This window comes from Podarcis erhardii (assembly GCF_964252035.2).
Source record: "Podarcis erhardii genome assembly, chromosome: 3".
NCBI lineage: Eukaryota > Metazoa > Chordata > Lepidosauria > Squamata > Lacertidae > Podarcis > Podarcis erhardii.
In genome coordinates, this window is record NC_138507.1 from 63,784,484 (window position 1) to 63,797,642 (window position 13,159).

At 41.8% G+C, this 13,159-nt stretch overlaps 1 protein-coding gene across 4 annotated transcripts in view; it reads left to right on the forward strand.

Moving 5' to 3' along the window:
* The window catches only part of ADGRG6 (adhesion G protein-coupled receptor G6), a 96,525-nt gene that overhangs the window by 13,146 nt on the left and 70,220 nt on the right, over positions 1-13,159 (forward strand). The window lies entirely within an intron of this gene.

The following is a 13,159-nucleotide window of genomic DNA, read 5'->3' on the forward strand; positions in this document are numbered from 1 at the left end:
AACTGCTTTGTGTTAGAATGAATTTAGGTAACCATTTCCCCCACTGTATAGCAATTTTTATGGAAATATCTCAGTCTTGAAAGTGGGTTTAACATAAGCTTGGCTGCCCCAGCACATACATCCTTCAAGACTCCAAACGAGATTTCCAGGAACATAGTGGGAAGAGCACTGAGATATACATACATGAAACTGCTATTCACAAACATGGTATGTATCTCCACCAAGAAGATGCTGGTGTGTGTGTGTGTGTGTGTGTGTGTGTGTGTGGAAACCTTATTACAAAGTACCTGAATAAGGTCAGTAGTCATGAAATAAGAGGTGTCATCTTATGGATTGAGAACTGGTTAAGACATAGGAAGCAGAAATTGGGAATAAATGGATAGTTCTCCCTATGGAGGGATGTAAAAAGTGGAGTCATCCAATGACCAGTGCTGAGATGTGTGCTTTTTAACTTGTACACAAACTACCTAGATTTAGGGGTGAGCAGCAAGGTACCAAGTTTGCTGCTGAAACCAAATTGCTTAGGGTCACAAAAAGGGATTTGTGAGGCAATATCTCCAAATAGGATGATTTGGCAGTAAAATGGCAAATGATATTCAATGTAAGCTGTAAAGTGACACAAATGGGGCAAAAAAACCCCCCACAACCTAATTGCAGGTGTAAACTAATGGAGTCTTGGCTGACAGTGACGGACCAGGAGCAAGACCATAGGGTCATAGTGGATAGTTCAATGAAGACATAAGCTATGTGTGTGGGGCAGCTGTGAAAAATATGAATTCTATGTTGGGGATCATCAGGAAAATAAAACTCAATATCTTAATGCCTATATACCACAGTTGGAAGACAGTGTATTGTTTGTGTCACCTTTACTCAAAAACGAAAGTGCTGAGGTGGAAATGGTTCTGTCAACCAAAGCATAGTTTGAGTTAGTACAGCTATGCTTTGATAGACATTCCCAATTTACAGTTCAGAAAAGGACAACCAAAATGGCCAAGCTCCCCTATGAGGAAAGGTTACAACATTTGGGACTTTGTAGATTAAATAAAAGATTGAGTAAGAGGGGGAAAGAAGGAGGTATGTCCAATAATTTATAGTGTAGAGAAAGTAGATGGAGAAAGTTTTCTCATAACACCAGAACTTGTGGACATCCAATGGAGCTGAATGTTAGAGGGTTCAGCACAGACAAAACAAAGTACAAAATAAAGTACAAAAGGATGCTGGATTAGATGGGTCTTTTGTTTGATCCAGCAATGCGCTTCTGGTGTACATGGAGGGAAGATTTCTAGGAACCCTCATGGAGCTAAATAGTTTGAGACAGATTTTAGAATTGATGTTCCAGAAATGGCTCCAGAACTTGTAGACTGTTGCTTCATTACCACAAATGCTGCAATGCAGTTAAAGCCACAAATAACTTGGGCAACAGGAAGTCAGTTTTATGCAATAATACTTGAATAGACAAATATGTAATAATGTCTGTTTCTGAATTTGCCTGTATTAGTGTTGATGTTTGTATCCGTGAGACTTGTTCTTGCTGAACTGAGCTCATTTAGTGACCAGGACTGGTCTCTCTTAAGCTCACAGGGTTGTTGTGAAAATAAAAATTGGTGGTTCAATTTTATAACATAATGGATGTGATTTTTTTAAAAAAATTACCTGGGTATTAGGTAATTGGACATAGGATTTTAATCTATGTGTATGTTCACTTTGCATAAAAGTATATAGTTAAGAGACTGATCTGCGGTGTATATAAAAGCAGCAACAACTGGAAGTACAGATTCTTATCAGGCAGCTGGGGTTGGGGCTCTGGGATAATTTGTTCACAGAATCCGTGGAATAACGCTGCTGCCCGCAGGTTGGGAACCACTACATTGGGGCATATGCAACACAGTTTTGTTTTTCCATAAAGATAAACAACAGTGCGATCCTAAACATGGATTTTCAGAAGCAAGTCTTGTTAAATTCATTGGGGGTTTACACCTAGATAAATGGGATTAGGATTGGAGCCTAAGCAAGAAAAATAAGGTATGATGCAATCCTTATAGTGTCTATATTATTACAAAATATATACATTGCTGCTGTGCTTTTTTATGCTGCCTGACACAAACACTATAAACATTGGGGATGAAAGAAAATGTAGTATGCCCTGAATTTGTAATCTTGATTATTATTATTTTTCCCAGTTCCCAATATTTTTGAACAGGACATGGTTAGGGCATAGTATAAACAAATAAATAATGTTGGGCCAAAGCCAGGTTATATTGCAAAATAAAGTTAGTTAATACAATTGAAAGTTTGTTTCTTTTATTCTGGCACTTCCAGTGCAGCTGTTTTGCAGAAACTGATTGCTTAACTGCATCCAGCCAGTGAACTTAGAAAAGTGGTGAAATCCTTCATACCTTCCCTCTAAAACTCTGCTCTTCCTTCTTCCTCTCTTAATCTTCAGTCCGTACCACATTTACTTGGGAGTAAGCTCCACTGAATTCAGTAGGACTTCTGAGTAGGCTTGCTCTGTGAGGCTCTTTCACTGCCTTTCTTCAGTACTGTATTTCCTGCTTGGGATCTTCTCCTGCTTTCACTCAGCCAGTTTGACCCCTCCTTCATTTTTGCTTTACTGGTCAGTCCAGCGCACGCAGGCTTCTGTATTGGGTCCTATGGTGCACATGCCTGACAGCCATTCTATTGCATCTGTTAGTTTGAAAGCATTTATATACTGTTTAATATCTTTCAGCTCTCTGCAGCGTACAGTCTAAAAACAAACCATTTATCATTAAAACAAAATAACAGCCTTAAACCAGTAAAACAGTGTGTGTGCCACATGAACACCTTGTGTGCCACAAGGTGTGGTGCCACATGAATTTTCCCACAGGCTGTTTTTCAGGTAACCTGGTCCTGATTTGCTTAGGGCTTTATATGTTAACAACAAGGTCTTGAACATGGCCCAGTAACTGACTGGTACCCAGGGCAGTTCCCTCAGCCCAGGTATAATATGCGTGTCTAGGTGTGTCCATATTTTCTTCATGGCTCACTCCCAGGCAGCAGTAGTCACCCAGTTGACTGTAGCTGTCCACACCAGGCCCTGGGACCAGACAGTGAGGTTGGGCTAAGGCCAGTGAGAGACCCCTCGTAGGTTCCTGAGCTCTTTTGAATGGTTGGTCACTGCTGCGGTGATAATGATAGGGTCTACTGCTGATTACATGTTTTTGTTCTTGATAGTTTTATTGGTTTTACTAGTTGTTTGTTCATTTTGTTGTACAGTATTTTATTTTTGGTTGTTTAAATATTGTTGTTACCCATGCTGGGATTGATATGAAGGGCAAGATATAAATAAATGCTGATCCAGCCAGAGGACATTTGTAGTTTATGTCGAAGTAACACGACACTACTGTGTCAGAAACGTTGGGGGCCCCCCTTCCAAACCTTTAAAGGGCTTGGTTTTTTGTTTTTGTTTTACTGTTGTGTTGCTATTCAGTTTTCATACTGTGAAGGGCTTAGAGGATTTGAGAAGAAAAACTTGAGCATACTTGGCAGTGAAATGTGCTGCCTCTTCTGTCCTGCAGGTTATTGTGATCTCTTTAGTCACATTGCTTGAAAAGAGAAGGGATTTTCCAAGTCTGCTTTTCATCTGTGTAATCATCATGTCATAGGATGACAGTGAAGTTGGGTTTAGGCAATGATTTAACTCCCTTTTTGCGAAAGACGTAAAAGGACAAGTCCCATTGGGGACTTTGGTATCAAATGTTTTTATTCAGTTCTGTTAAGGCTAAATAACAGCCGTCCTAAATAAATTCCAATATTGTATTGGCTATGTTTTCTGCTGAGATCTGCATCGTCCAGTGGTTTCAGTGGGGCTGATATTGGCTTAGAAGCTCTGTTAATGAGGCCAAAAATAAGAATGGGGATTTGTTTTCTTTCTGTATTTGCTTGACAAGTGTGTTTCTCCAGCTGAATCTGGGGATGTACAAATTAACTTTCTAGTTCCTCTAATCTTTACTTCCTTCAAAGTAAACTTTAAAAGGTTCTACTGTCCCCCATTCAGTAATTCTCACAGCCAATAAAGCAATAAATTGAGTCTGGTTAACCATCCATGTTGTTACTTACCCATCCATGTATAATCTGGATGTTTTTAATCCAAGCTCAATGAGAGAGGGAGAGAAAAATGTTTTCTTGGACATCAATTATTTTTGTTCACATTGTGGCGAAAGATTTATTGTCGCTTTACAATCAATTTACTGTGGTGTGCTGGCTCCCAGTGATAGTAGTTCGGCTGTCTAGGCCAAATTCTAATCTTGGATACATAGTGTGGAATGCTTCTTATCTTAAATAATCAGCTACTGCTTTTGTTCACTCCAGATGCATGAAATGCTCCATGGACATCTTGTACCCAGCAGGAAGCAAACCACATTACCAAATAAAATAAAAGTCTTAATGATTCATCAATTTAACTTCTTTTTTCATTAGCCTTGTTTATGGTATCGGTTTCAAGGAATTTGTTTAAAGGATAGCATGAGACTGACTGTGTTTATCACTAATTCTGTCAAAAGAGAAAGTAAAATCTTGTTCAAGTAGATATTATTTTGTATTAATTGCAAGAATCACTTTCATATGGGCCTAATGCATTGCATGACAAATGGGCTCACAGTAATTGATCCATTGTAGCATGTTGACATTTAGTTTGTCTCATAAAAATTAAGTCACTCTTTCTCTCATTTGTTGCTCATTCACCATTGCTGTGTCCTCTGCTTTAGGAGAATGATTAATTTGGATTACTTTTGTTATCTGTCTGCCTGCTTTTGTTATCTGCCTGCCACAATTTACACTTATTGGGGATAGTAAATGTTATAATTTTAAAATACACTTCATTGTACCAATTTCCAAAGATGTTAGCTGTATTGAGCTGTAGCAAAAACAGTGTCTTGTGGCACCCTAAATAATTTGTTATGGCATGTTTCCCTAGATGAGAGTATATATATATCTGATGAAATAATAAAATAATAAACCTTTATTGTCACTACACCACCCCCAATACACTCAGTCTTGTTCATGCTCTGTGTGCTTGTCGGAAGTAAATTGCACCACTATTTTTTTCCATTCAGCAGCCCAACAGCCCACGGATAAAAACTGTTCTTTAACCATGAGGTCCATGAAAACTCGATGTGTCATATTAAATGTGTAGTCATTTTCTTGTTTTTAAATTATCTATTCTATTTTTAAATATTCTCTCTCCCCCCCCCCCCCATTCATCTTTTTGGATGCTACTAGATAATTCCTAAAGGGGATATTGGGAAGTAGCACCAGAAATGAAGTAATGATAGGATGGCTTTTTACACTACATTTTGATAGAAAATTGACCTCAGAAGATTGTGAACTGCATAAAGAGTTTATGCAGACTTAAGTGAATGGCAGAGTGCCTGGAGCTTATGTACAGATATTTGTGTGTTCTAGTAAGCTCCAAAATAAATAAATACTTTGCACAATATGGTACTTTTGATGTGAAGGTATTCATCCAGATGAAAGAGCCTAGTTACAAAGCTAGGATGTAATGCCAAGCTTTTCTGCTTCCTCAACACCTTTCATTCCAACATCTTCCAAAAGAGTGAGGTTTGTAATTCCACTTCATATTTGAGGCAATAATTTCCTTTAGATCTAAGGATTCTCTCTAAGCAATTATCATGTGATTTAACACATACATAGGATGTGGTTCTCAAATACGAGGAGAACTGAGATATTAAGAATACTGTATCTTGAAAATACAAGTTACCCTCTTAATGTTACTACTTTATAAGCTATAACATTGCCTCCTGTTTGGGGATGCACAGCATTAACAGTATGCTAAGATCTGAATAAGGAGAGGCTATGACTGTTCTGAACCAGAGCATGGATGCAGTGGGGGCTGGCTGGGGACCAATAAACTGATGCCAAACCCTGGTAAGGTGGAAACTGAGTGAGGGGTTTCAGGGTCCATGGGTTTGGGAGTTTACCACTTCTGGACAGGGTTGTGCTCCTTCTAAAGCAGCGGCTACTTTGTCAGTGGAGACTCTGGTGAGGAGAACCTATTAACTAGTTTTGGTATGCCAACTACACCCTTCCCTGGACAGGGAGAGCTTTGCTGCTGTATCCATGCACTCATAGCCTCACAGTTGGATTACACAAGTCCTCTATATGGGGCTTCCATTGAAACTGGTCTGTAAGATGTTACACCCAAGCCCAAACCAACTTGAGTATAAACAGTTATTTATCTATTGCATCAAAATGGTAAACCTTTTGTCTACTATATTTTGTCTAGAAGAGCAACTTGTAGAACAGGACAAACCCTCCAAGCATTGCTATTTTCCAGGGACAGCCCCAGATTCTGATTTGATCCTGGAATATCCTGCTTTTCCTTAGGATGCCTCTATTTTTATTGGAGAAATGTTGGAGAGTATGATGTTAGGCAACCCCTGAGCTAAGGCGATACAACCTTTAGAAGACATCTGAAGGCAGCCCTGTACAGTGGTACTTCTGTTTGTGAACGCCTCTGGTTGCACATGCTGTGAGCTCCGGTTACCTGGCAGTAGCCGCTCCTGGTTGTGAACTTTGCCCCGGGGTATGAGCGGTAATCGCATGCCAGAGGCATGCTTTCACTAATGGGCTACAAGCCTCAGGTTACAAGCAGTTTCTGGTTACAAATGGACCTCCAGAAGAGATTCCGTTTGTAACCAGAGGTACCACTGTATAGGGAAGTGTTGTTTTTTTTAATGTTTAATGCTTTATTATGTTTTTATGTTGGAAACCGCCCAGAGTGGCTGGGGCAACCCAGTCAAATGGGCAGGGTATAAATCATAATATGATTACTATTATTATCATGGAATACGATGTCCCTATTTTCATCAGAGAAATGTTGGAGGGTATACAGAGAGATACCCACTATGCCCTGAGTGGGCTGCCAGCTAGTGCTGCTGATTGGATTTATAGGCTCTGTTACATGTGTGAATGAATGAGTTATACCTGTGGTCTCAGGGGCCATACAGAAACTGACTCTGAATCCCAGGGGAATTCAACAGAGTTTAAGTGGCATTCATCACTCACTTATAATTAATGTACATACATTCCATATGTATGTGTCTCACTATAAATGCAGATCAGCCAGAAATTTAAGAAATGTAATATTTCTCAAAGGTTCCTAAATAAGCTGACAAACACACTAATCAACTGCCCAGTTTTTCAAACAGATAAGGCCTTTCATGATTGGGGGATTGTAGAAATAATGCTGGGGCAGTGGCACCAGTAGTAAATTCTGATCCTGTACATTGTGTTAAAGTTCAAGATAAGGAGGATTGCAGTAAATTAAAAACATAGTCAGTTTTAAAACAATTTGTTCAGTTGGCTTCATTAACAAAAACGGCATTAAAAACGTTTTGAGTCACTTCCCAACTCTCTTCAAGAATCTCTGTTGCACTTGTTATCCGGCTTCATAAATCTTTTCAAGCCTCTTTAAAGTATGTCTCCAGAGATAACAAAATGCCATTTTCCTGTCTGTATTACTTTTAAATACATAATCATGAAAGAGATTTCCTTTTGGCTAATGTGCTTGGTTTGGTTTCAGAAATTGTAAAGCGAGTCAGTCATAAAGCCCGGGCAGTTAGAGAGGGTAATTTAAAGTGCAGCAGCAGGTCATTTAAACAAGCCCATTTGTAATAGCATGTTTTTTTCCTCTGCACCTTATGTAACTTAATTGTTTGGGATTTTTGGCAATAGGAAGTTGCTTTTTCCTTTCTCTCTTTTTTTTTTTAAGGAATACTAAATACAACATGAAGTCCACTTTTTATTTCTGACTTAAAATATTGCATGTTTTCAGGGAAACTTTTGTAGCGTTTCCTATTTCTTTTGTAAGGCTTTACAAATTTCCTACGTTTTCATATCACATATGATAATAATGAATGGGGTGGCTGACGTGGAAGTGGAACCATCTTTCCTGGAATACTTATTGACAGGGGGAAAAAGAAACCCTACTTGTCAAAACCAACGTTAAGGAAGTCACTTTTACAGTGGGTGCCTCACTTCCTAAATATATGCAAGGGAGATATCTATCTGCTTGGAAGTAAATATATCCTACACACTGGCATGGAAGGTGATAACATACATGATAACTACGTAAAACATTATTGCATATTCTCATATTTCATTACATTATTCTTACCACTTGTCATCCTTTTGTTGAACCCATCAGGTTGGAGATGTGGGTAAGACACACCCGGAGAAAAGACAGGGCATATCAAGGAAGTGTGCAGAGCTTTCTTCTCACCCTTGTCTCTGTTATAATGGTCTAGCTCCACTGGCCAAAAGGAGAAAGTGGAGAGGCTGAGAGCCAAGAGATAGATTCACTGAATACTATTATAATCCTGGAATTTATAGGCGTAGGATGAGGATTGACCTGGAAGCTAGGCTAGAGGGCCAATTCTCGCACTGTCCATGCCAAATCTGGATGTCTGGAACATCCATTGACAACTTGGATAAAGTTTGACCTTACTGTGCAATCTATTATTGTATGGAATATTTTTTCCAAGAGAAGTGGTGGAATCCCCTTTTGGTAAAATTGTTCAGAAATAGATTGGAAAAAGTTATGCTAGGGAAAATTCTACGATGGGATGGATGAAGCAATTTTAATAGCTTTCACCCTTCTTTTTTTTAAATAAATGTATTAATAAAAAAGCCTACATCCAAAAGGTTGCTAAAGCCAGTGTAGAAATTTCAGATATTTTCTGTGTATTTTGAAGCAGCTAAGGGGAAGGACTGTAGTTTAGTGGGAGTGCATTTGCTTTGCATACAGTTCAATCCTCTGCATAGCCAGGTAAATATGTGAGAAACACCTGCCTGAAACCCTGGAGACCCACTGCTGTTCAGTGTAGACAATATTGAACTTGATGGACCAATGGTCTGACTCAATATAAGGCAGTTTCCTATGTTTTTATGTTCCTAAAATGCATAGATATCCAAAATAAACCTTTTTTAAAAGAAGTCAAAACACAGTGCAGTATTCTGACCTTCAGATTCCTCCCCTTCCTCACATTCCTTAGACTCAGTCTGGTTATGAATTCTATGAGACAGTTGCATGTCCTTGTAAATTAATCTATTAATATGTGAATACAGTGGTACCTCGGGTTACAGATGCTTCAGGTTACAGACGCTTCAGGTTACTGTTATGTACTGAAGTTCTCACCCTGGGCCAGCAGGGGGATACTGTAGATAGTTTTCACTCAGGTCCATGTCAGTTATTTTAGGCGGGAAACCCTGGGTTGTTGTTGCTACAATGTTGATAGCCGGCTGCCTATGAAAGCAGGCCGGCTGAGCTTTTTGCTGTTCAGTTCTGTCCAGCTTACAAATAAAGAGCTGCTCTGGAGAAATCGCTGTGTCTGCTATGTTCGCCCACAACTTAACAGTTACAGACTCTGCTAACCCAGAAATTATTTTTTAGCGCCTCCCAACAGGGCTTACATTCATGAATCTCCAAACTTTAGAGAAAGAGAGTGGAACTTTCAACCCAGATACAGACCGGGCCCTGCACTAATTAGTCCTAGCTAATGAATTTTATGTTAATGGGTCCCCACCCATGGGTGTTAGGGATGCCGTTTCACTTTCATATCAAGGACTCGACGTGGAGCATAGTACAGTGGTACCTCGGGTTACAGGTTACAGACAGTTCAGGTTACAGACTCCGCTAACCCAGAAATAGTACCTTGGGTTAAGAACTTTGCTTCAGGATGAGAACAGAAATCGCACAGCGGCAGCAGGAGGCCCCATTAGCTAAAGTGGTACCTCAGGTTAAGAACAGTTTCAGGTTAAGAAGGGACCTCCAGAACGAATTAAGTTCTTAACCCGAGGTACCACTGTACCTGTGTGGGTTCTGAATTTGATAATTGAGGTTCAATTTCAACTCATCATGACTGATGCCTTTCCTTTAACAATATATCTCTCTTTACTCCTGTAGGGGAAAGTGTAGTGGATTCTGCATCTATAGGCACAGATGTAGAATGGGTTTATTGGATATCTTCATACACCTCATGGTGCTGTAGAGTTGACATAGGTTTTACAGTGGTGCCCTGCAAGACGAACGCCTCGCAAGACGAAAAACCCGCTAGACGAAAGGGTTTTCCGTTTTGGAGGCGCTTCGCAAAACGAATTTCCCTATGGAAATTTTGGGATGGCTGCTCCGAAGGCTGGCGGTGGGGCGGAGAGACCTCCTCCCGCCGCCAGCCTTCAGAAGGCTGCTCCGAAGGCTGGCGGTGGGGCAGAGAGACCTCCTCCCGCCGCCAGCCTTCGGAAGGCTGCTCCGAAGGCTGGCGGTGGGGCGGAGAGACCTCCTCCCGCCGCCAGCCTTGGGATGGCTGCTCCGAAGGCTGGCGGTGGGGCGGAGAGACCTCCTCCCGCCGCCAGCCTTGGGATGGCTGCTCCGAAGGCTGGCGGTGGGGCGGAGAGACCTCCTCCCGCCGCCAGCCTTCGGAAGGCTGCTCCGAAGGCTGGCGGTGGGGCGGAGAGACCTCCTCCCGCCGCCATCCTTGGGATGGCTGCTCCGAAGGCTGGCGGTGGGGCGGAGAGACCTCCACCCGCCGCCAGCCTTGGGATGGCTGCTCCGAAGGCTGGCGGTGGGGCGGAGAGACCTTCTCCCTGCGCCAGCCTTCGGATGGCTGTCCTGAAGACTTGCGGTGGGAGGAGGGTTTTCCTTCCCACCGCCAACTTTCAGAATGCTGTTCTGAATGTTGGCGGTGGGGAGGAAAAACCCTCCTCCCACCGCAAGCCCCGGGAACAGAGGAGAAGCGCTGCGCGCCTTCCCCTCTGTTCCCGTACCTGTCCTGAAGGCTTGCGGTGGGGAGAAAAGCCCTTATCCGCACCGCCAGCCTGGCAAGCGGTCTCCATAGGAACGCATTAATTGATTTTCAATGCATTCCTATGGGAAACCGTGCTTCGTAAGACGAAAAACTCGCTAGACGAAAAAACTCGTGGAACGAATTAATTTCGTCTTGCGAAGCACCACTGTATCATGATTGGTGGGGCAGATGGGGAAGGTGACCTATGTAGGAGAAGGAAAATTCTGATCCTTAATCTCTAATGCCTTGTGGCTATACTCATTCATGAGAGAGGCTTTGGGAGTAAACCCCGAGGAAAAACCCATACCTGCTGCCTGATGGGACACCTTTGGGAGAAGAAAAGGCTAAGGAGTAAACCTTACACAAATCCAGAGTTGGTTGAATGGCGTCTTGTTTGCTGCCTTCCGGCAACTTCTGCAGCAAAGCTGGTGCCAAATTTATTGCAGCCCAGGACCTCCATACACATTACCCAGGCTTGCACCTTGGGGTACTCCTAACGCTGCAAAAACTACGTTGGAGGCAGCAGTTGCGAGTTACCAGTCTGCAGCCACAGCAGGTGCTGTGATTCTCCAAGTGTTTGACTTCATCCCTGGAGGCACACTCCACTGTCCTTTGAAACGGTGCTGCTGGTCTTACAGTAAAAATATGCTGCAAGACCATCTCAACATACTCCTTGAGCTATCCACAAGAGACCACACTATTCAGCAGGTAATCTAAGACTGATCTATGTATTTTGCCAGAGGAGTTGGGTGAGAAGAACAGAATATTTATTTATTTATTTATTTATTTATTTATTTAGTAAGTACGTATGTACGTACGTGCATACTTTGGAAGAAGTAACTGCACTACTTTGCAGTGGACTGAATTTGTGGATAAAGAGGAGCTATGAGCCAGAACTTACCATAACGTTCACTGGCCCCTATTCAGCAAAACACTGCTAGGTTGCAGCTTTTTATAATGTATTTCATTCTACTGACTTTTAGTTATTTTATAAAAATGAAACTAAAGTCAGTGCTAGCAAGTCAGTCTTGTTACTTGTATAAGCTTCTTGCAAAATTGCCAATGAAAATATTCTAAAGTTACATTGGGCGTAGCACAGGATTTTCACACTACCCCTTCCTCTGGGGGAAATCCACAACTTTGCTTTCAGTGTGACCTCTTCACAAATTGTGTATTGAGCCAGTCAATGTGTTTAGCTTCTACTTGAATTTTCACTGGCATGAAACCAAAGTACCAAGGGGAAACAGGCAGGGCAGGGCCCCAACCCTGGCTCTGAAAATATTTTCTCCTTTTATATCTGTTTCCTGAACTTACTAAAGGTATAACTGGTTAATTGTTAGGATTTTGAACAAGTATAGATCTTCTATAATCATGGCAAGCATTTGCAACCCTTTTATATACAGTGGTACCTCGGGTTAAGAACTTAATTCGTTCTGGAGGTCCGTTCTTAACCTGAAACTGTTCTTAACCTGAGGTACCACTTTAGCTAATGGGGCCTCCTGCTGCCGCTGCATGGCCACCACGCGATTTCTGTTCTTATACTGAATCAAAGTTCTTAACCCGAGGTACTATTTCCAGGTTAGCGGAGTCTGTAACCTGAAGCGTCTGTAACCCGAGGTACCATGGTACCCTACATAGGGTATATGTATTTTTCAAGAAACTTTGTAGGGATGTCTTTGGTGGATGCTGAACTGGTGGCTCCCTCACATCTTTTCCAATCTCCCAGTGGTAGAAGCAGGGTGCATTACAAGGGTGCAGTGGGAGGTAAAAGAGGTAGAGGACTCTGGAGCCGGCGGGGGGGGGGGGGACAGCAGCCCTGCTGTGAAAGCAGGGAGCAGTTGGCTCCTCCTGTCAGCCAGAGATCTCCTCATGAATAATAGTCTGCATGTGAATAAGGATCTGCTCCTGTGTAGAAGTCTACTTACAAGTAAGGCAAGGGAGGCAGCAAGCAGCCTTGGCTGGAGAGCACAAAGAAGGTGAAAGCCAATGCTGAGCTCTGTGGTTCTCCCTGGTTAGAGACAGGATTCCAAATGAACCAAAGGCCTACCCACTTTCCTCACAGTGATTATTATTGGCAGAAATACGGTCTGAATCACTAGAAATATATATATAGATATACTCTGATGATTTGTTCTCAGGTTTAGAAATAGTATTGACACCAAGTATTGGCTCTTCTGTGCAACTCCATAATACATTAAGAGCAGGCTGAAACCCTGCATAAATTCCAACTGGGCTGCAATAACAAAACATGGCATATGAAATGAAGAAGGTGTGAAAAAGTAGTGAAGAGAGGGCAAGGGCCAAGACAGGTAAGAAAC